Here is a 13,721-nt window from a genome sequence, read left to right as displayed (position 1 = left end):
AAATTTCATGCCATTTGGATAAGTACAGCCACCTCTACAAAAATGACAAGTTGCATAGTTTTATTTTATCAAAAATAGTCTAGCCTAGTGAAAAGTGTCAAACAATAGATTTCATATTTTTCTTACTTTCATCCTAGCATAAGAATACTGTGTAAAAAATTTTATGATCATAAGTTATGTATATTTACCCCTATTAATTTTACCAGAAACTAGCAATTAATCAAGGTTAAATAGTAAAACCATATTTCAATTATGCCTACTGTAGGTTTAGTATTTTTCCTAGCTAGAGCATATCAACACAAGACCAGCAAAATTGAAATCACATTTTTAGCACTTCCCTAGCTCAAGTTATGCATTTTACAAGATAGAAACTATTTTAAAAGCACTTAACTAGCTTAATTTAATTCCCCCAGAAAATTGCCCAAACAGTAGGTTTCATATTTTTATCAAATTTTACACTTCATGATGAATCAAACAAAATTTGGATCGCCCCATTTGGACACTCCTAGCTCAAGATATGGTTTTTGCAAGTTTGCTACAAAATCTAGGAAAAAAATGAATAAAGAAAATTAAATTCAACTCGGGGTCTGCTGCTAGGTACACCCGGTCTATGCACCCAGAGGCGCTGACAGTGGGGCCCGTAGGTCAACTGGCCCCACTTGACAACGAGACAAAGCAGGGCGTGGCGGTTGACTTGCGACAACACGCCAACGGCGAGGTCACCGGCGACGAGGTCTTCACCATCGTGTTCCCCATCCCCGTGCGCATCTACTGATGCCCTTGGTTAGCTCGATGGATCACCGGAGCTACCTCGCTAGTGACCATGGCGGCTCGGCGGAGGTGCTCGGTGATGGACTAGTCATCTCCAGTGACGATATGGCCAGGCGAGCGGGGCTACCGCATCAAGAGGTCTTAGCGGAGCTCTAGGGCTAGGTCCGAGCTACGGCGAATCTACTGGTGCCCTTGGTTCGCTGCCACCATCTTCATCACATCTTCATCCATGTCATCAGAGCCATCACCGTCATTCGAAATATTATCATCATCATCACTATCCATGTCATTACCACTGCTCTGCATGTCAAGTGGATTAATGGCGACATCTGATGAAGCAGTTACCATAACAAAGCACAAACATGTCTTAGTTGCAATAGTGTTAAATGGAATCCAAAAAGATAGTTTAATATGTTTTCTATGAATATTATTTATGTTGGGGAAAGCGATTAGTAAAATATAATTTGCTTGTAAACTGATAGACAAATAACATCTAGGATAGTATTTGGATGTCGGTTCCCAATGGAATGTATTTTCCTCAAGGTTTCTTGTATTATTTCCTTGATGTTTCTTGGTGCACTACTTCGAAACTACAATTCCCCTGTCAGTGCAAAACTGGAATGAAAATTCGAAAAACTAACACAAAAATTGGAAAAGTCATTTCCTTATCATTATACTAACTAGAAAATACGACAGACCTAAAAGCGATAGGGACAAAAAAAATTCTGTTTGTACACCCATTTCCTTATGGCTTCTTTTGTCGACAAGGAACTTCCCGGATGTCAGGACTAGAATTATATCCTTGTCAAACAACGAATACAGGAAAATGCATTTTGACTGTCAAGAAAATTATACTCTATAGCCATAAAATAAATTTCTCTGCTAGTAATGTACCATCAAATCTGTTAGATGGCAGAGAAATTGAAGTATATAGTCCTTAAATTTATTTTTATACTCATTCATATAGCAGCTAAAATCATATAATATATCACAAGGCTAGATTCAAATCTAATAAGAGGCATAGAACAATTGGTTTCCAAATGGAGACAACACTTGATGTCAAAATTGATTAAACTAGATCTATCATTACATATATATACAAATTTGATATCCACATGTTCATCATGAATAATAGAATCAATCTCGTTGCAATTTGCATTTTAAAGAAATGAAACATTTTCTTGTTCAAACAAACAATAGTGAACTTCTACATCCATTCCTTGACTACTAATAAATTCACAAAAGTGAAGATATAAAAAGATAGTGAAACAAGTACTAGTGTTTCTAATATGCTATAAACTGCAATAAGGCATGACTAGTTCATAAATTGCTAAACTGACTTACTTTCAGGCAACCTACCTAGCAAGTGAGTGCAAAGGCAGGCAACATCAATGTCATTCTGTTTGCTCCGGTAAGAGTCGGACTGTGTGCCCATCAACATGATCATAAGATCAAGGTGCACAAAAAGGATGATAACAAGTTAGCATGCTGAAATACTGATACAAGTAAAAGTAAGCTAACAGAGAGTCCCTTTCAAGCTAACAGTAACTCCTTCCACATCATACTAAAAACAGGAAGTTAGGTTTATTTATGTGAATCCAAAACATAGTATGATAATCACCTTCTTCTCCATTTTGTCGGTGGTCACCCAACATTTTGAGCTTCTTAAGTGTCCATGGTAGGAATATTACCTACACTATTTGCTACCTGCTGTCATTCATAAGAGCAAAATGGTTCTTCTGTCCATGTTTTTTAGTTCCTAAAATGCCCTCACACCCCCTGTCCTATATCTGACCCAGACTCACTACCTGTCATCATATGAGTTAGAACAATGACACATACTCATATGAGTTACAACAACATGCATCCAACAATGGAGTGCAATTCTAAGATGTGTCCAGCGATGGTATGGAGTTGGATTTCTGGACGTATTGGAACAAATGACCTGTTGTTGAATAGATCTCCAGGCGCAAACAGTCCAAACTCCAAAGTGACTGCACAACAGGCTATATACATTCCATTACGATGCATGAGCAAGTTAATATTATAGGGAGAAGGGATTCTTCCGTCCATTTTTTTTTACTTCAATTTTAACAATGCTCACATGTCCCTTTCTATCTCATATGTTATTCGGATCATGGCCCATACTTAGTGTGAGCCTAACGATGGTACAAAATCTTATAAGATGACGATTTCAAATATGTCAAAATAGATGACGATCATTTAATAAATCTTTGAGCCGGAAATCGTACATCCACATGATCATGTAATAAGTTGTACGTTCTGGTGTAATGCATTGCACGTTTGCTAGTACGTGAGCGGACCAAAATTTAGATCAAGAACAAATAATATAAAGGGAAAGGTAGCTATATATATATGTCTCACAGATCCACGTGATTTATCTGATATATAATAAATTTCACAGCTACATGAATCTTGAAATGCATATATGCGGGCCGCATAATAAGTAGCACAACATTCTGACATGCATGGCATCACGCGCGCGTACGATGCAGCTGCTCACAATGTATATATATAGGCTCTGTCCAATGACGTTGCCTGGTGGGTAGTAATTGCAAATGATGAAGACGCCGGCGTTGTTGCTGCAGACGACGTGGGCGCAGCCGATGGCCGTGGAGGCCCGCCACACCACCTGCGTGTAGTGGCCGCACCGCCCGCACGACTGGCCGGACGACGCGGAGCAGGTGTTGGCGTGGTTGTAGACAGTACTGCTTCTCCGCCACCCAGGACCCCACGGCGTCCGACGCCGCCCAGGCGTAGCCCGACGAGCCCCAGAAGAGGTTCTCCCCGTAGGGGCCGCCGGAGTGCACCAGCCGGCAGTCGCCCGCGCGTTGATTCGCGTAGCTCTGCGCATACGCCGCCACCGTGGTGTTGCAGGTCAGGCTCCCGACGCCCACGTCCGTGCGCGGGGAGTTGTGCAGGTTCACGAAGTCCTGCGCCGTGTTCTGGGCCGATACACGGCCGGCAGCGGCGGCGGCCACCACAGTGAACGCGAGCACGAACCACGCTAGCTTCGACGATGAGACTACCTCCATTGTATGTTGTTAAAACTTGGCTTATTTGCACTTGTGGTTCATCTGTCTGTGTGTGGTGGTTAGCTGGTCTGCAATGATGGATTGCATTGGAAGCCTGGAATACGTATTTATACTAGCTAGCTGGATGACTGCTTGTCCATGGCAGGTTTAGCTGAAAAAGGAAATGGCATCTGCTCCGGTACTCCGCCCTCAAAAATTTGCACGAATTCTAAAGCAAATAATTAAGTAATTAATTTTTTTGCTAATTATTTTGTATCTGGGCCACTCTTGGACCCAGCCCGTCCTTCCAGCCCTGAGTCCAGCCTGTCCCCAAAGTCAAGTCATCGTCACTGAAGGAGATAGCATCATCCATTTCATTCGTCGAGGAAGAAGACGGCGCCGCCGCGTCGACATTCCGGAGCAGTGGAACCCAGCCGATCAAGCGACGCCGCACCTCCCCACCGCGGCAAGGATCCGCTCGCGCCCCGCCGCGCTGAAGGCTGGGAGAGGCGCCCGCCCGCGCCCCGCCGTGCCACCAGTCTGATTGCACACGCCGGAGTGCCCGCACTTGTTGTAGTTGTCGCAGTCATCCCGGGGTCCCTGGAAGTAGTCTACCCACTCTTACTCGTCCGGCTCCCACACGGCACGCTCGGCCTTGACGTGCTGTAGCTGAAGCTGACCTCGTTGGGGCTCACCGTCACCTGGAAGACACAGAACGTGTCGGAGTACGTACGGGTAGTACATCTCCGGCACGCCGCTGAAACATCGCCCGTTCCACACTCCCGTGTGGTACTTGATGCCGCTCGAGTCCAGCATCACGATCTCAGGCAGCAACCCTCCTCGCCTGACCATGACGTACCAGAGGTCCCCTGGCGAGGGGTCGTCGGGCGAGTGCCCACTGGCTTGGTCCTCGTCTACTAGAAACGAAATTACATGGTGGCGCGGCGCGGGCGGGCACCTCCACTGACCGGCGGTGCGGCAGGGCACGGGCGGCTCCTTGCCGCAGTGCCGAGGTGCCGGTGTCACTCCATCAGCTTAGGTTCCGCTGCTCCGAAATGTCAATGTGGCGGCCCCATCTCCATCCTCGATGAATGAATGGATGACGCCGTCTCCTTCCGTGATGATTATTGAGGACGGGCTGGATCACTACCGGAAACCGGCACTTCGCCGAGTGTCTGCGGCACTCGGCAAAATCCAAAATACACTCGGCAAAGGCTTTGCCGAGTGCCACACTCGGCAAAGGACACTCGGCAAAGAATTAATCGGCAAAGAAGCCTTTGCCGAGTGCTTTTTGTCGGGCACTCGGCAAAGATTTACACTAGCAAAATAAAAATGCAAAAAAACCAAAAATAATAGCAATTTTTTTTTTCGGGAAAGGCCTCCACCGGCCAGCGCCCGTCCGTCCAGCACCACCGGCCATCGAAGTCGCTGAATTTTTTGCGCAAAATTCGCGGCTAACGCGACCGGTGGGATTCGAACTCACGACCTCTCCCTCGCGTGTATGTTGCTCTACCACTGCACTACACTGTCACTTGTATCTAAATTCCGTTATCTATCCTCGTATATTATACTAAACCAAGAGTAAATTGCTTGTTTGAGGCCTTAAACGAATTCAAATTAAAAAGTGGTCAACTATAAAGTTTCATAACTTTTCGAGATCTACAATTTTCATTTAGAAAGTTTTTTTCATCCGAGGTCGTTTGAAAAATTCGAATTTTAAAATTGAGAGACTCAAACGTAGTTTTGCATGATAAGATGATTTCAAATCAAAATGTTGCCAACTACAAAATTTCATAACTTCTCAAGATCTACAAAGTTTATTTTGGTCATTTATTCATCCGACATAGTGGTAGTAACATTATTCACAAATCTTATATACCCCTCTTCTACTTTCATGAAACTAATATGAGACATATGAGAGAGATGTAGATTTTATGAACAACGTTATTGTCGTTTTGTCAAATGAAGAAATGATCAAAATAAACTTTGTAGATCTTGAGAAGTTATGCAACTTTGTAGTTGAAATTTTTTTCATTTGAATTCATTTCGGGCCTCAAAAATTGCTTTGAAAAAATAATTTGCCGAGGGCCAAAAGAATGCACACGGCAAAATGCCTCTTTGCCGAGTGCCAAAAAAAGGCACTCGGCAAAGACGCATTTTGTCGAGTGCCAAAAAAATGGCACTCGACAAAATGTCTCTTTGCCGAGTGCCAAAAAAAGGCACTCGGCAAAGACGCATTTTGCCGAGTGCCGAAAAATGGCACTCGACAAAATACATCTTTGCCGAGTGCCAAAAAAAAACACTCGGCAAAGCCATCTTTGCCGAGCACTACTGGAAACTCGAATACTTCTGTGGGTGTTGTATTTTTTTGTGTGTATTTCTCTATACACACAGAAAAATTCGTAATTTTTCTGTGCGTTTCAAAAATCCCGACAGAAATATTCGAAAACCCATAGAAAAATTGCGTGATTTTTCTGTGCGTGTCAATACACACCGAAAAATTGACATTATTCTGTCGGTCTTCTGTCGGTCTTTTCAAAACTCACAGAAAAATTATATACACGCACAGAAAAACTATATACACGCAAAAAAAACCTAAACCTATCTCTAGACGCGGCCGCCCATCCTTATCCCAAACGCGCCGCCTGCACCCGCCCGCACTCCCGTCGCTCTCGCAGCGTCCACCCCCTCCTCTCTTCCACCGTCGCGGCGGCCACCCCCTCCTCCATCGGTGAGGTCACCACCCCCTCCTCCACTACAACTCCTCCCCTCCCTTCCCTCGGAAGACGGCGGTGGCTGCCCGTGCAAGGTCGGATGGCGGCGCCTCCTCCCCCAGATCTGCCTCCTGCCGCACCAAGGAGCTTCGCCACCCACCACCCCCAGATCTGCCTCCCCCTCCTCTCTTCCACCGTCGTGGCGGCCACCGCTGCCCCCAGATCTTGCGCGGGAGATCTTGTCGTCCTAGGGACTAGGCTAGGGTTACTGTTCCCATTTCGCGCCTCTCCTTCCTCCTCTGGTTTGGTGCGCTCTCTCCTCTTCCTCCCCATCGAGCTCGCTTGACCTATACGGTCAACCTCCACCGGCGGATTCGTGTTGGTCCTCCAGTGCTCTTATAGTATATCTCACCTGCCCCCATCTCCTGACCCTAGCAAACCATGGTAATTTATGTTGAATCATTTGTGGATTTTGTTTGTCGTCCACTGATATTAGGGTTCATGTTCTTAGATACTTAGATCTGGGCGACATTTTTGTTGATCTACATGTTTACATTTGCTTTCGTCTTGTTCTGCCCTCAGATCTGTGTGATGTGCACCTCTTATTTGTTGTACACATGTGTTGTCGCCTAGATTTTGCACATGATGATGCCTAGTCCGATTTACAAACTGAGCAAAGTGCCTTGGTCGATGATGTTTACTTAACCCTAGGCGCTGGAGGAGCACCCTATGGTGTGGCAGCCGCGTCTTGCTTAAGTCCATAGCTCTGATTCTAGTGAGGGTTCTTTGTGCTGAAGCATCTAGAATTTATGACACTGATGTTCAATCTCTTGATATGACTATGATGTTCAAACTCTTGATATCTATTTGGCCAATGATGCAACATGAAAAATAAACTCTGAGGTGGCTGCAATTTAGTTTTTGTGCATTCTGTATGATTCTCATGACTATCATCAAACCATGGGACATGATCTTAGTTTTCTTCTATCTATTTTTTTGCCTTAGCAGCCACCTATGATTGAGTATATGGAAATTGTAATAACATATCGTTAAGCTGAGGCCTCACTTACTTTGCCAATGATGATATCATATTAAGCATGACAAGAACTGATGACCTTGAGCTTGTGTTGAGGTACTGGAACTTTGTTTCTTACTCTTTGTTTCTTATGCTCCAAACTCATGGTCAACCGAGGAGCAACTGATATCTGAGGCCAATGTGTTGATTTGGAGCAACTGATATCTGAGGCCAATGTGTTGAATACTACATCATTTGATCACCATCTTATTATTGGTATTTTGTGTACCTGGGCTACATGCCATGCACAGGTCACTGGTTTTGCGTGCTAATCTACGTTGACTGTTTAAGATTGAGACTTTGAGTACTATAAGTGGGTCCTAACTCTAGTAGAACTGTTAATACCTGCGCATGTCATCATGTTTTGTTCAGCACTTGTGACCTGTTTTTTTTCTTCTTATTATTATTTTGAGATATCATCACTACTCTGTGCTAGTATATAACTGATCTGTTCCTTTGCACTGCCTTACTTTCTCGAGCCTTCTCGTGCTGATTATTTGTTGAAGGCAATGCTTAATTCAATATATTTGTAAAAGCTGGGTCCTTTAGATGGTGTTTTTGTTGTAACATAGGAATATTATGGGTTCAACTTCTCACACGGAATATTATGGGTTCAACTTCTAGAAGAATGTTCTTTTCCTCTATTGTTAGTGCAAACCGTTGTCTTGGTCGATGATGTTTACTTAACCCTAGGCGCTGGAGGAGCACCCTATGGTGTGGCAGCCGCATCTTTCTTAAGTCCATAGCTCTGATTCTAGTGAGGGTTCTTTGTGCTGAAGCATCTAGAATTTATGACACTAATGTTCAATCTCTTGATATGACTGTGATGTTCTGAAGGGTCGAGATGGCAACTAGAGGGGGGGTGAATAGTCTTTTCTAAAACTTAATCGCGTCGGCTAACCGATACAAATGCGGAATTAAAACTATCGGTCTAGCCAAAACTATACCCCACTATGTATGTTCACTAGCACCTTGCAAAGATAACAATTATGCAACAAAGGTGTCGGGCTAGTTAGAGCTCTCCTAAACAATTCTAGGAGCAAGGTTACACAAACCTATGGCACTAGTACTTTAAGCAACAAGGGAGCTCCTACACGTGCTAGTAAGCAAAAGCACAAAGCTAACTAAGCTCACTAGCAATGCTCAATAACAAGGCAACCAATGCCTAATTAGAGAGCGCAAATACTTAGCTACACAAACTAAGCAAAGTGACTAACAAGGTTACACAAACCAAATTAGCCACGCAAGGGAGCTACTTCTATGCTACACAAGCAAGAAGATAATTAGCAAGCTACACAAGCTAACTAATTATTAAAGCAACAACACAAGCTCAATGTATATAAAAGTAATTGCAAGCTTGTGTAACGGGAATGCAAACCAACGGGAAGAACAAGGTTGACACGATGATTTTTCTCCCGAGGTTCACGTGTTTGCCAACACGCTAGTCCCCGTTGTGTCGACCGCTCACTTGGTGGTTCGGTGGCTAATTGGCATCACCCGCCAAGCCCGCACGTCGGGCGCCACAAGAACCTACCCCTTGAGTGAGGGTAGCTCAATGACACGCTTTACTAAAGTTGCTCTTCGCGACTCCCGCGGGGCGAGCACAATGCCCCTCACAAGCACTTCTCCAGAGCGCCGCACAAGCTTCTTGCGCACTTCGACGGAGACCACCACCAAGCCGTCTAGGAGGTGGCAACCTCCAAGAGTAACAAGCACCACCGGCTTGCAACTCGATCATCTAGTACCACTCGATGCAATCTCACGATGCAATCGCACTAGAATCGCTCACTCACATAATCGAATGATCACTATCAAGTATATGTGTGATGGAGGGCTCCCAAGCACTCACAAGCATGGACACTAAGTCCCTTGAGGTGCTCTACACCAGCCATGGCCGAAGGCCACTTCTATTTATAGCCCCAAGGGCTAAACTAGCCGTTACCCCTTCACTGGGCAACGGTCGGGCCGACCGGACGCTCCGGTCGTGTTGACCGGACGCTGGACCTCAGCGTCCGGTCGCTCGCAGACGACCACGTGTCCCGATTCCAACGGTCACTTGACCTGACCGGACGCAGCAGCTTCAACTGACCGGACGCTGAACCCCCAGCGTCCGGTCGTTTCCAGTAAGCTCCCGAGCATGACCGGACGCGTCCGGTCGAACGTGATCAGACGCAGCCAGCGTCCGGTCACACTCCAGCTTCTGCGTCACCGTACGTCAGCCTGACCGGACGTAGCCTGCTAGCGTCTGGTGCATGCAGATCCAGCGTCCGGTCAGTTGACCAACGCCGGCATCTTCGCAACCAACTCGTTTTCACTTCTAACTTCTTCACCCTTGCTCCAATGTGCTAACCATAAGAATTTGCATCAGGCGCAATAGAAAATAGGCATTCCATTTTCCCGAAAGCGCCGAATCCTGCCTCACAAGCTCGGCGGGAGGGAGAGAGGGACCCAAACCCATCTCACCCATGCAAACACCACCTCCTTTGTAAATGTGCCAACACCACCAAGTGTACACCATCATGTGTATGTGTGTTAGCATTTTCACAATCATTTCCCAAAGGATGTTAGCCACTCAACTTGCCACGCCACTCGATCCTAGCGACAATGCAAAGTTAGATCACTCGAGTGGCACTAGATGACCGATATGCAAACAAGTTTGCCCCTCTTAATAGTATGGCCATCTATCCTAAACCCGGTCATAAACTTCTTTACACACCTATGACCGGTGAAATGAAATGCCCTAGGTTATACCTTTGCCTTGCGCATTCCATTCCATCTCCTCCAATGTCGATGCAACACATGCACCAACACGATCAACAATGATATGATCCACTTCATATCATCACATGATCATATTGGTTCATCAATCTTGACTCTACTTGCTCTTCGCCGTTGCCATCGTCCATCGGCGCCAAGTCTTGCTCAAGCTTCACCGCCACGCGGTCCATCACTCCAAAGCCTTCGACTTGCCCTTCACGCTTGCAACCGGTCCATCAAGCCAAGTCTTGTCTTGATCTTCTCCACCTTGATCACATGACTCAATGTCATGTCTCATGTGCAATAAGCTCCTTCATCATCACATGTGTGAGCTTTGCAACATCTCCAAGCCATTTTCACCTTCATGGCATATGTTTTTCACACACATGTACCTGTGGACTAATCACCTGTGTATCTCACATAAACACAATTAGTCTACCTAGATTGTTACTCAATTACCAAAACCAAACAAGGACCTTTCATGTTCAAACTCTTGATATCTATTTGGCCAATGATGCAACATGAAAAATAAACTCTGAGGTGGCTGCAATTTGTTTTCTGTGCATTCTGTATGATTCTCATGACTGTCAGCAAACCATGGGACATGATCTTAGTTTTCTTCTATCTGTTTTTTTTTGCCTTGGCAGCCACCTATGATTGAGTATATGGAAATTGTACAAACATATCGTTAAGCTGAGGCCTCACTTACTTTGCCAATGATGATATCATATTAAGCATGCCAAGAACTGATGACCTTGAGCTTGTGTTAAGGTCAGTGGTTTTGCGTGCTAATCTACGCTGACTGTTTAAGACTGAGACTTTGAGTAATGCATACCTTACTGATTTTGAATTGGCCTGACATTGTTTCAACCTTTTCAGAGTCTAAGATTGGCAATTGATTTCTCAACTTTTGATGACCCCAACTGTAAAATCAGTAGTAAGAACCGACTGCTTGCACTTGATAAATATGAGCTTATTTTATTGCCATATAACAATCTGATTTGAATATGTATGATTCACTTGCAAGGTGGTTAGCAATGTCAAATGGCCTGTTTAGAAACTTATTTTATTCACTTGCAAGAGTATGTTAGATTGACAATACTACTATGCTTATGTGTCTACATGCCTATCCTGCTGAAATCCCTTATTTCTTAGCAATAAATTGGATGTTTTTTTGTGAAATCGCTAATTGGCGTAGCACCTCAAAGTGTGATTCTCTCAACATTTGACTTCAATAGGATGCCCTCTGATTTGTATCATAGCTGTCTTTAGTGTTTTTCTTAGTGTATGGTAGATGTGCTGATACAAGCATTGCTGATATAAACCATGCAGTCTAGTGTTCATGCTGTTGTACTTAGGTTTGTAGTTTGACATCTGGAAGTTAGCTGCCAAGTTACTACTACTTTTGCTTTCTCTTGATTGTTTTCATCCAGCCTTTTAACATTCTTAAAACTAGACTGAAGCATGTGTATTGACTGCAGAGAAGTTATTTGTACCGAGTATTCTTTATAGGATTAAAATGCATTCTATTCTTTGAGTTATTGACAGTTCATCACCTGTATGCTAAGAAAAATTGTCCTTTTTTATATATTTGGGATGAACTGTTGAATTGATCAATAAATCTACTGGATTATGACTCGTGTTTCTTTTATTATGTTTCGGCAGGAGGTATCAAATAAGATAGTGAATCATAACGTAATATGCTTTATAATTATCTTAACCTTCCATTTTTGTACTTTAATTTTCAAGCATTTCTTTTATTTTCACTTACTAAACAGAAAAGATGCATTAGCTATAGTATTGTGCAACTAGTTAATCCATTTGAAGTAATGCATAGCACATTCTTTTGTTTATGTATATAATTATTCTGTCCTGCCAATTTCCAAACTGTATTGGTTTTTCTTTTTAATCCTAAATTATAAGGCTTGCCTAATTTAGATGCTTGTCTGCTGATCTGTATTGCCTGTCTTTGATTGAAGCTTGCCACCCTCTGCTTGCGTTCAGGAATTTTCTCTCGTTATTAGGATTTTGGGCAGCGTCCTGATATGCGGTGCTGGATTGATGTTTTTCTTCCCCCTAATGTGTCACGTGTGCTGCTCCATTAGTTTCTGCTTCTGTGCTAAATTGTGCAATTTATTGTTCCTTTTCTTTTTTCTCACAAATTATTGATTCTATCCGCTGTCTTGGACTGGACGCTCAACAATCCTTGTGTGCGGCGGAAGTGAAGCGGTACAACTTCGGCTATGTCAGCAAGAACAGCCAGTGCCTCAACTCCACAAGCAGCGCCTACGGCTACGTCTGCCGGTGAAACGGCAGCAACACATGCTGCTGCCAGAATTGTTGAAATGAAATGTGTTTCTATGGATTTTGGTGCAAATGCTGTTAAAATTTTGCAACAGTTGACAAATTTTGCATAGATTTCAAATAAAATGTATGGAGCAAATTTTGTGTTTCATGATGAACTACTGATTTGTGTATTATTTGAATGAAACCTTGTTGGTCATGTACAGAAAGTACTATATGGAAAATATATATTTTAATATATTGTTGCTACTGTTTTAAAATAATTTTTTTTGTGTGTTTAACTCTTTTTTCCTGTGAGGCTGGTTACACAGAAATATTTTTTTTAATCTGGGCGAAATGAATTTTTCTGTGAGTTTACCTAGACCGATAGAAAAAAACATGTTTTTCTGTGCGTTTATTTTTTTTTTCTGTGTGGATTAACACACAGAAAAATTAGTTTTCATCTGGGTGAACGCAATTTTTCTGTGCGTGTAACACCCATAGAAAAATTATTTCTGACGGCGAACACACAGAATAATTGAATTTTTCTGTCATTATATTTCTGTGGGTATTTTTCTGAGAATACACCGTCAGAAAATATTTTTCTGACGGTATTTGCATTTTTCTGTGTGTTTTCGCACCCATAGAAAAAAGCGAGATTCCAGTAGTGGAGTGCCGAAAAAACACTCGGCAAAGCCGTCTTTGCCGAGTGCCCGATAAAATACACTCGGCAAAGCTTCCGGCACACGGCAAAGTGCCGGTTTCCGGCACTCGACGGACGGGCTGGGTCCAAGCGTGGCCCAGATAGAAAATAATTAGCAAAAAATTAATTACCTTAATTGGCTGCTTTAAAATTCGTACAAATTTTTGAGGGAGGAGTACATGAGCATATGCCAATTAAAAATCGCACATGTGTGTGCCATGCAACTGTCAAGATCGCGTGCGCCATGTATCTCATCTTCCCGGTAGCCCTCTTGGCGTACACTGGCCTGAAGCACGAGAACGAGGCGCACCCCCGCAGGACGATGGAGGACAACATGGTGCAGCCGCCGTGGGTTCCCTTCCCCTCCAACCTCTGCTACCGCC

At 43.8% G+C, this 13,721-nt stretch overlaps 1 pseudogene; it reads right to left on the bottom strand.

Moving 5' to 3' along the window:
• Window positions 1-951: 951 nt before the first annotated feature.
• On the bottom strand, window positions 952-3,827 carry LOC136534645 (pathogenesis-related protein 1-like; annotated as a pseudogene).
• Between the last annotated feature and the right edge of the window lie 9,894 nt (window positions 3,828-13,721).

The sequence above is a fragment of the Miscanthus floridulus genome, unplaced genomic scaffold (genome assembly GCF_019320115.1).
Source record: "Miscanthus floridulus cultivar M001 unplaced genomic scaffold, ASM1932011v1 os_2139_1_2, whole genome shotgun sequence".
Taxonomy (NCBI): domain Eukaryota; kingdom Viridiplantae; phylum Streptophyta; class Magnoliopsida; order Poales; family Poaceae; genus Miscanthus; species Miscanthus floridulus.
Note: the sequence above shows the minus strand (reverse complement) of the source record. Positions and strands in the feature narration are given on the sequence as shown.